This window comes from Dendrobates tinctorius, unplaced genomic scaffold (genome assembly GCF_039654945.1).
Source record: "Dendrobates tinctorius isolate UK_male_01 unplaced genomic scaffold, ASM3965494v1 ptg000028l, whole genome shotgun sequence".
Taxonomy (NCBI): Eukaryota; Metazoa; Chordata; class Amphibia; order Anura; family Dendrobatidae; genus Dendrobates; species Dendrobates tinctorius.
The window spans coordinates 43120386-43129788 of NW_027361696.1; the positions used below are offsets into that span (position 1 = coordinate 43120386).

General features: G+C 40.1%; 1 long non-coding RNA gene and 1 pseudogene across 1 annotated transcript; both read right to left on the bottom strand.

Annotated features, from left to right (window-relative positions):
* Nucleotides 1–557: 557 nt before the first annotated feature.
* Nucleotides 558–2413, bottom strand: LOC141084988 (maternal B9.10 protein-like; annotated as a pseudogene).
* Nucleotides 2414–2707: 294 nt separating this feature from the next.
* Nucleotides 2708–9139, bottom strand: LOC141085334 (uncharacterized). The gene is made up of 3 exons (XR_012231277.1): nt 8176–9139; nt 5785–5838; nt 2708–4366 (listed from the first exon to the last, which is right to left on the bottom strand). It is a non-coding gene; the product is annotated as an uncharacterized lncRNA (long non-coding RNA).
* Nucleotides 9140–9403: the final 264 nt, after the last annotated feature.

Below are 9403 nucleotides of genomic sequence, written 5' to 3' on the forward strand. Positions count from 1 at the left end.
ACATGACGACACAATTTTGTGTTGGGAGCTTGCGCATGCTCAGTATACACTTCAGAGGACACAGTGACATTTGGTTTACATGCCCTCCTCCCACCTCATACATATAAACAATGTGGGAATCTTGTAGTTTGAGGTGTTCCCAGGTCCATTACTTAAAAAATTATAATAATCAGAGTTGCAGAGTCATCTCATCAGATCTTTACTGCAAGTATAATCACATTTTTTACAAAGAAATATAAAAAGTGCATCAATATTTTTTATTACAATTTGTAGATCCTGTATTTTGAAGCCACCAGCACCTGGCAGCATCTAAAACCAGGGCCTATGCTGGGAATTGGGGTCACTAAAAAGACGAACCCTCCACGGTGGAAACCAGAGTGGAGCCCAAGTTCTAAATAGAGCAGGAGAGGCCTGAAAGTACAAGAATACAAAGGGTTAATTCAAGAAAATGGATTTATCCTGCGCCTAATTGTCAACGTAAATTATCCCAAATTCCATGTCTTACTATCATGTACCCTTAGTGTGTTATTTTCCTGTAACCCAAGTATCAGTGAATGTTAAGGATTTCTTACTTGACCTGGTCTTGTGTTCCTCTGTATTTGCTCCACCGGAGGACTGGGAGCTTCGGCGATTCCACTATCACCATCTTCACTAACTGTTGGAGATGGTGATAAGCTCCAAGTTTCTCCGATATCCTCAGTGACCTGTATGGCACAGTCAACCATACATGGAGATGACGGTTCTTGTTCAACCTCTTCTGGTGTTATAGACACATCGTCATATCGAGGGGATCTTGGATCTAAATTCGCCACAGTGAAGGGAAAATTTTCTTCCCCCAATCTGTGCAAAGATAAATCAAAAAGAAATGATTATCAGTCATAGGAATTTTTGGAACCATATCTACTGAATATCATATACAGAGCAACTACTCACCGGCAAGAAACTTCAAAAGGATCAATCCACAAGGTGAATTCCTTGGGCAGAGCAAGGTCTCGAAATCCTATACGGGTAAGAGCACAAGCCTCTAATATGCTTTCATCTCTGCTTTCACTGTTGATTCTGATACACCTAAAAGAATAAAATGAGACATTAGAGATGAGATGCCATTAGTACAACATAGGAAATTTCTAGAGTATCTGCAAGACCAATATGGAAAATATCTAGAAATGTACCTATAGGCTTGTCCTTTGATTGGGTTCTCTGGATACCAGTGTACCTTTTACACAAAATTGTTGCAAAATTTTCTCCAAATATGGTAATTGTGGTGGAATCCAATATTTGGAATCTGTTGGCCACAGTTTTCATAGTCCACTCCGGCCAAGAGTTCCTGCCTCATGGAAACTGGAATACAATTCTTTGCAGCCATTTTATCTGAGAAGAAAAAAGAGAATAGTTACTTGTACAGATTTTGAAAAATGTTTTTTTCATATTCCTCAAAGGTGGAGGCTTCAGTCATACAACTGGAAAACAACTGTTCTTCAATACATTAAATAAGAAATCAATCACATTTAATTTCTGTTTAAAAAAAAAAAATACGAAAAGTTAAAGTAACAAACATGACTTGTAAGAAAAAACATAAATCTAAAAAATAAAATAGTTAAATTACATTTACATCACCACGTTACCCCAACTAGAACTTTTTCCCATTTTTCTACATATTTGGTAAATTGAATGGTTTTCTAAAATATAACACTTCAGCACACATAAAAAAAAAAACAATAGCTCATTCTGCACTTTCAAAAATTGTTAAGGTCAATTTTCAGTTTTACCCTAACAGGAAAAGTAATAATAAAAATCAAAAAAGGCAAAAGACTAAAAGGTGCTTTAAAAAATAGGAGGGTGACCCTGTACTTGTGTCAGTCTTCAACGTTTTTATTCTAATATGATTGAAAAAGACAAAAAGTTGTTAAAGTGCAAAAAGATTCTGACGGGAAGAATAGAGTTTACAAGAGTTATTAGAGGTAAGGGGCATCCAGACTCCATGAGGTTCATATATAAAAAGGGTCTCAAAAGGAAAAAAGACAATGATGCCCACAGCAATCGATTTCCTCCTGTAACACAATATACCAGTAAGATCAGTTATCGGGGCCGTCAGTCCAGGAGACATTTCTATATCTATGGGATTTACAGAACTATTGTCCATATGGTCACTGTGCACTTACCTTACAGGTGATGGAGGAGAGTAGCAGAGGGAAAGTCTCTGCAGTGCAGGATGTGGAGCAGAAGAGTCCAGAAGGGTCTTCACCAGGACAGTGTGTGAGGTCAGAGAGGAGAGCCTGCTTTATATCAGTGTAGACTGGGGAGGGGTCACCTGGTTCCTGCCATTGTCTCCAGCATGACAGGTATCAGTGGATGTAAATCTGATTACAGAGCACAAGCCAAGGAATTAGTTACATTAACACCAGAAAAGAGAAGTAACATCACAATCACTTCCCTCCTCCAAAAAAGTTTATAATATATAAGCTACCTCTTTATTAAATCTCTATTAATTAGTTCAGATTTCAGTATCTTTTTCTATTTCTGTGGCTTTGTAACTGCCTGTAATATATCTCTCATTCATTATTCTATGTATCTTCATATAAATTTTCTATATTTTTTTTAATATGACAATTTATCTATCTTAATATATCATTTATCTTCATCAGTTTAAAAAGATTTTTTATCTATCATGTGTTTATCTATTATCTATATCTAATATAACTATCTATTATGTATCTTTCTACCTTTTATCTATTATCTATCAATCTTTTATCTGTTTCTCTATCAATCTATCTACCTTTTATCTATTAGCTATCTATCACTCATCTAGCTATCTCTCATCTATCTGTTTATTATCAGGTAATAAAAAAAACTACTCCAATACACCCCTGTATGGAGGATTACTTGTGAACACATTGTGATGTCGGTTGTGTAAACCTGGATCCCATTGTCTCTCTTTGGACCCAATAGGTTATAAGTGGAAGTATCTGTTTTAGATCTGTCTGTGGAATATCAGAAGGTCACTACTTGTTCAGCTCTTATCTATGTGTTAATTATACAGTTTTATAACAGATAAAACTCACTGAATAGACAGAATTGTGTCCATTTTGCTCCTGTGGACTCTTCGTCATGTTGTAAAGAAAACTGATGACTTGGTTGTGATGTTAATTCTTCTAATTTCATGGCTTAAAATAAATATCACCTTTCCTATTTGTTTTGTCCAGAAACCACTCAGGTATTGGTGCATTGGATTGTGCTGCAGTTCCCTCCATTATTATGTGCTTAATGTTATAGAATTGTCCATGAGACACAATAGACTGCAGAGGTCTCACCACTCTGGAGCCTTGTAATCCCATTACTTGCTGGTCCAGGCTCCCACCGCTGCCAACAACTCAGCATGAGAAGAGACACAAACATGGAATCACGGAAGACCACTGTACTTCATATGTAGATGGCAGGGAGCGTTCACCCAAAGAACAATCATATGGTAAGTGTGTTAGGGTACCGTTACACCTAGCGATGCACCAGCGATCCCGACCAGCGATATGACATGGTCAGGATCGCTGGTGCATCGCTAGGTGGTCGCTAGTGAGCTGCCACTCAGGCAGATCTCACCAGCGACATCGCTGGGGATGGGGATCGCTACTTACCTGTCAGACGCGGCGATCCTGCGTCCTCCCGCCCGGCTCCACGCGTCGCTCGGCGTCACAGCAGGAAGCGCTGCAGGAAGTGGCCGACAAGGAATGGTCCAGGAGCTTCTCGCGCGACCAGCGATAACCAGCGGGGGAGCCGGTCGGAGGTAAGTATCACATGCAGCGATATCGCTAGCAATATCGCTGCTACGTCACAAAATTGGTGACTTTATAGCGATATTGCTAGTGATATCGCAGTGTGTAACGGGGGCCTTAGATAAAGAGATGTGTAAGGAGAATAAGTCCACATTGCCACGACTGCTCCTGCACAAAGACTTGTAAAGTGAGAGGATACAAGAGAGGAGTGTGACCATCTAGGTATAAAGATGTATAGTCACTGCACATGCTGATTGTACTTAATGTGAAGTAAATTTATTGCTTGACAGTGAGGAAGCGACATCAAACGACGTTTCGGCCTTTATCACAAAGTCGCTGTAATAAAATACATACATAAAAATATCAAAAAATTGTAAACTTTATACAAAATATATACACATAGTATCCAGAGAGCATGGAATATAAGCACTAGAATTATTTAGAAAGATGTGGAGACATCAAACACGTGAAACTGAGATATAACGCGGTAGATAAGAAACATGAAGGAGCGTGGTCATACCCTTTTCAATTGAATGTAGGGTCTGTTTTCACCAAATCGATAGTGTCACTGCTAGGCATAAATGAGTTGATAGCATATTCTGTAAGTAGGGATAGATGAACATATCGTTAGGGTGACATTAAAGAAAAAAAGAAAAAAAAAAAAAAAAATAAAGAGTAAAAAATCAAGTACTGAACTGGGTGTCTGGAGGACAGATGGATAAAACAGATTAACCAGCATAAGTGGCGTAGCTAGTTGTATACAAAAAAGACAGTGAGGGACTGTAAAAATATGCCCAGGTATCTAGCTGTCCAGACAAAAGCTGTATTCTATTTAGGGAAAACAAAGAAATATACCAAAGTTGCCGCTAAATCCTGTTCCTTGAAGAGGTGGTGGACTGGTAAATATGCCACTGCTAAACAAAGAAAAAGGGGGTACATTAGAGATGTGGCAGGATTGGTGGTCCTGGATTGGGACCATACAAAAGTTGGTGATGCAGCGGTGGTCCTGGGTAGGGACCATGGTAAGGTTGGTGGTACAGCAGTGGCCCCAATGGGACAGTACTTACTATTATTGGTGGCTCAGTGGAGTGTGAAGTCTGCACAATGGTGCCAGAGCAGTGAGTGAGCGCTGGATCACAGGCTGTGCTTTTTATCCTGTCTGGTCCGGTCATGTGACCGGAAGTGACATCAGACGCCGGGGCGTGTGCATTGGAGCATGGCCGTAGTGTCTCACAGTGATCCCCACCAAAAAGATGGCGCTGGCTGTTCACACATGCGCAGTAGAGCGCAATAAAAAAAAAAAAACCTAATGAGGCCATGCAGAGACTGCTGTAGCTCTGAGTGGGACACACACATCAGGGGGGAGGTGCAGTGTGCTATATATAAAGAGACTGGGCAATTAACATATGGAAACAAATATAAACGAACAGTATTATTGCAAATCATACATGTAAATATACAGCATTTGAATTGCGTAGGAGTCCAAACTTAAACAAACATAAAAAATAAAAGAAATGAAAAGAGTGAAGTCAGACCTAGGGGAGAGAATGGAGAAGGTTATGAACTCAAATCAAATGAATTATGAAGATTAGAAAAAAAGAAAAATAAAGAAGGAAAAATAATAAAGGGAAAAATAAAGATATAAAATGAGAATAGTAGAAAATAAAAAATAAAGAGAAAAAGGAACAAGGGGGGGAAAAAAAGAAGAAAAGAAAAAAAAAAAGGGAAAAAAAAAAAAAAAGGGGGGGGGGGGGGAAAAAGCCTGCAAGGAACAAAATATAAGGGGAAAAAATTTTTTTTTGAAAAGTAAAGACCAAATTTGTAAAGAAAAGGTGAAAATAAATTGTACGGCAAAATGCCTTCAAACAGAGGAAGGGAAAAAAAAAGGGGGGAGGGGGGGGGTTGTGGAAAACTTTTTTGCAAACTTGAAAAAGAAAAGGAAAAAACAAACAAAAACAAAAAAGAAAGAAAAAACAAAAACCAAAAAACAAAAACACATTATGTTTCATTATCTTACCGCTTGGGTTAGATGTAAAAAGGGGAGACTCAAGAAGGCAACCAATCAATGGGTCTAGGGAAAGAGGAAGAGAAAAAAAGGAATTTTTATAAAAATTATTAGATTAGCCAATCGATTTCTCGATTGAGACCCCTCGGATGTAAGGTGTCTAGTGTGTAGATCCAGAATGTCTCCCGTTGCTTTAAAAGGCGAACATGGTTCCCACCTCTTTTGGGTCTAGGGACTTTTTCAATAATTTGGAACCGTAGTTGTGATACGTTGTGTCGGGCTTCCTTGAAATGGGCAGGAAGTGGGAGCCATGTTTTCCCGCATCTAATCGTAGACTTGTGACTGGATATTCTGTCCCTGATTGCCTGGGTGGTTTCACCCACGTACAATAAACCACATGGACATTTGATGATGTAAATGACGAAGTTAGTTTCACAAGTGAAGTAATCCCTAATTGGATAGGATTTGCCAGAACGTGGGTGGACTATCTCACTGCCTTTGATGATATTGGAACAGCTCATGCAGTTTAGGCAAGGGAATGTACCAGTTCTCTTTTGTCCTGTTAGAGTATGTGTATTGATGTGACTGGAGGTACCCAGGTCAGCCTGGACAAGCTTGTCCTTAAGATTTTGAGGTCTCCTCAGGCACATCAATGGTGGGGATTTAAAGAGGTTAATCCTAGGATAGGATCTGGTCAATAGAGGCCAATGTTTGTGGATGAGATTATGTATTCTTTGCATGGACGGGTGGTGACCATGGACGAATGGGAGTCTGGGTGGTTTGATTGTTGTGGTTCTGGTGGTGTCGGGGTCAATCCGTGCTTTAGTCATCTCAGAAGCCAGAAGTGTAGATGGATAATGCCTAGATTCAAATCTATCAGACATTTCTTGTAATCTGAGGTCTCTAGTCGAAGGATCTGATACAATCCTGGTAGTCCTTTTAAACTGTGATCGTGGGAGACTATTACGGGTGGACCTTGGATGACAACTGTCATACAGAAGGAGATTATTGCAATCGGTGGGTTTAGTGTAAAGATCGGATGACAGTGTTCCTTGTGCATCTTTTTTGACCCTAGTATCCAAAAAACTGATTCCAGGTTGTGGGACATTGTAAATTTCAGCTCATGCCTGGCATTGTTGATGGTATCATAGAATTTAGAAAAGCTAGTTGAGTCCCCACCCCATATGCAAAAAATATCATCAATGTAGCGAAGCCACACTGTGGCAAATTCCTGGAAAAGTGGATTGGCATAAATGTAGTCTCGTTCAAACTTATCCATGTAAAGATTTGCATACGCGGGGGCTACATTAGAGCCCATCGCGGTGCCGCATGTCTGGATGAAAAAATCATCCTGGAATCGGAAGAAGTTTTCCCGTAAGACTATATTTAGAAGGTCCAAACACAAAGCCTGTGTGTCCGGTGCAGTATTAGCTTCCATGAGAGTTAGTCTGACTGCCTCTATACCTTTATCATGTGTTATTGATGTGTATAGACTGTTGACATCAAAGGTGCAGAGAATGCTGCTGGGTGAAACGGAATTAATGGAACGAATCTTATTCAGGAAATCGCCTGTGTCCAAAATAAAAGATTTAGTGGTGTGAGTAAATGGAGTTAATATTTTCTCTAGAAAAATGGATAAAGGATTGAGGATGGAGTCCGTGGAAGCTACTATTGGGCGTCCAGGAGGGTTGTGTAGGTTTTTGTGGATTTTGGGGAGGGTGTAGAGTACCGGGGTTATGGGATGTTGGTTTGTCAGAAATGTTCTAGTCTTTGCATCTATGGTCTTAAGCTGCATATGTTTGTCAAGAATTTGGTCTATTTTCCTACGTATTTGGAATGTCGGGTCAGTATGAACTTTCCTGTATGTGTTGGTATCCGAGAGTTGTCTCTGAATTTCGGTCACGTATTGATTCTTGTTCATGACAACGATTGCTCCTCCTTTGTCTGCCGGTTTTATAATGATGTTTGGATTGTCCCTCAAGGATGAGAGAGCTTGTTTTTCAACAGGTGATAAATTATGGCGGACGGGAAGTAGGCCCAATCGTTGGTCATGGATGGTCTGTTTAATATCCCTGTCAAGAAGGTCTATAAAAGTCTCAACTGCATGATTGGTTTTGGGAGGCATAAAGCTACTTGGGTTGTGTAGTCCTAAGGTGTCAATTGTAATCGAGGGGCTAATGACCCGATTGGAATCTGGAGCTATGCTGTTGGCTACCCTTGTTGAAGAATCGTCAAAATGTACCTTTAATCTAATGTTGCGGTAAAATTGTTGTAGGTCTTTCTCTAATTGGAAAGCATCCCATCTTGGTGTTGGACAGAATGAGAGTCCTAGGTTTAGCACTTTAAATTCTAAAGGAGAAAGGGAGTAATCAGAGATATTTACAATTAAGTTTGGACTCCTACCTGTTGCGACCGAAGAGTCATCTGGCGATTTTGTTCCCCTCCTCCTCGACCGCCTTGTTGGCGTGCGTTTTGACCTAAAAAAGGAACTCTGGAAAGAGAGGTGCTGCCAGTGTCGCTCCCAGATCCTGGTGAAGAACCGCCAACTGGAGAGGATCCCCCGGAGGCTGTGTATCCCCCTTGGTGGCGGCGGGGTCTGGAACGGTAGTGTCTTGGTGCTGGATCTTCCCATCTGTACACTCTGTTATTCAGGTAGTCTTCTGTGTCACGTTGAAATTTAGACCTCTTCCGTTCTTCTAGAGTTTTTCGATGTGTTAATAAAACAGTATCAACTTTATTTTTGAGAGTACTAAACTCAGTATTACTCAAAGTTGAAGTTAATTGGGTCTCTATAGTAGAGATTTTTGCTTCGGTATCGGTTATGGCTTCTTGAAGGTATTCGATTGTTAATAGAATTATATCGAATGAGCATTTATTCAGAATTCTCTGAAAAGTGGCACAGTACTTAGCGTTGTCAGAGAAAAGAGTAGGTCTCAAGTGGCTACGAAGCCCACGGGGTATCTTCCCTTGTCGATGGTATTCGCCCAACGTGGCGCAGTGTAGATCATAAGCTATGAGTCTTTTCTTTTCTTTCTCCCAGTCTCTCGTCTTGATGTCCCTACTGGGAACGTGAAGAAAATCTGAGCCAGATCTGATTTTAGATAAAATTGTTGATCCTAGTGCATCGTCGTACATAAATGTTTCAGACGTCATGGATACTGGGTCGGTGCTAATAACCAAAGAAAACTGATACTAGGTAATACAGATGGTTAGCACTCGGCCAGAGGGTTCGAGTTCGCGGTGCCAGTGAGAAGGAACGGATAGTCCCAGAATCGCATAAACAATGTATAGTCACTGCACACGCTGATTGTACTTAATGTGAAGTAAATTTATTGCTTGACAGTGAGGAAGCGACATCAAACGACGTTTCGGCCTTTATCACAAAGTCGCTGTAATAAAATACATACATAAAAATATCAAAAAATTGTAAACTTTATACAAAATATATACACATAGTATCCAGAGAGCATGGAATATAAGCACTAGAATTAGTTAGAAAGATGTGGAGACATCAAACACGTGAAACTGAGAGATAACGCGGTAGATAAGAAACATGAAGGAGCGTGGTCATACCCTTTTCAATTGAATGTAGGGTCTGTTTTCACCAAATCGATAGTGTCACTGCTAGGCA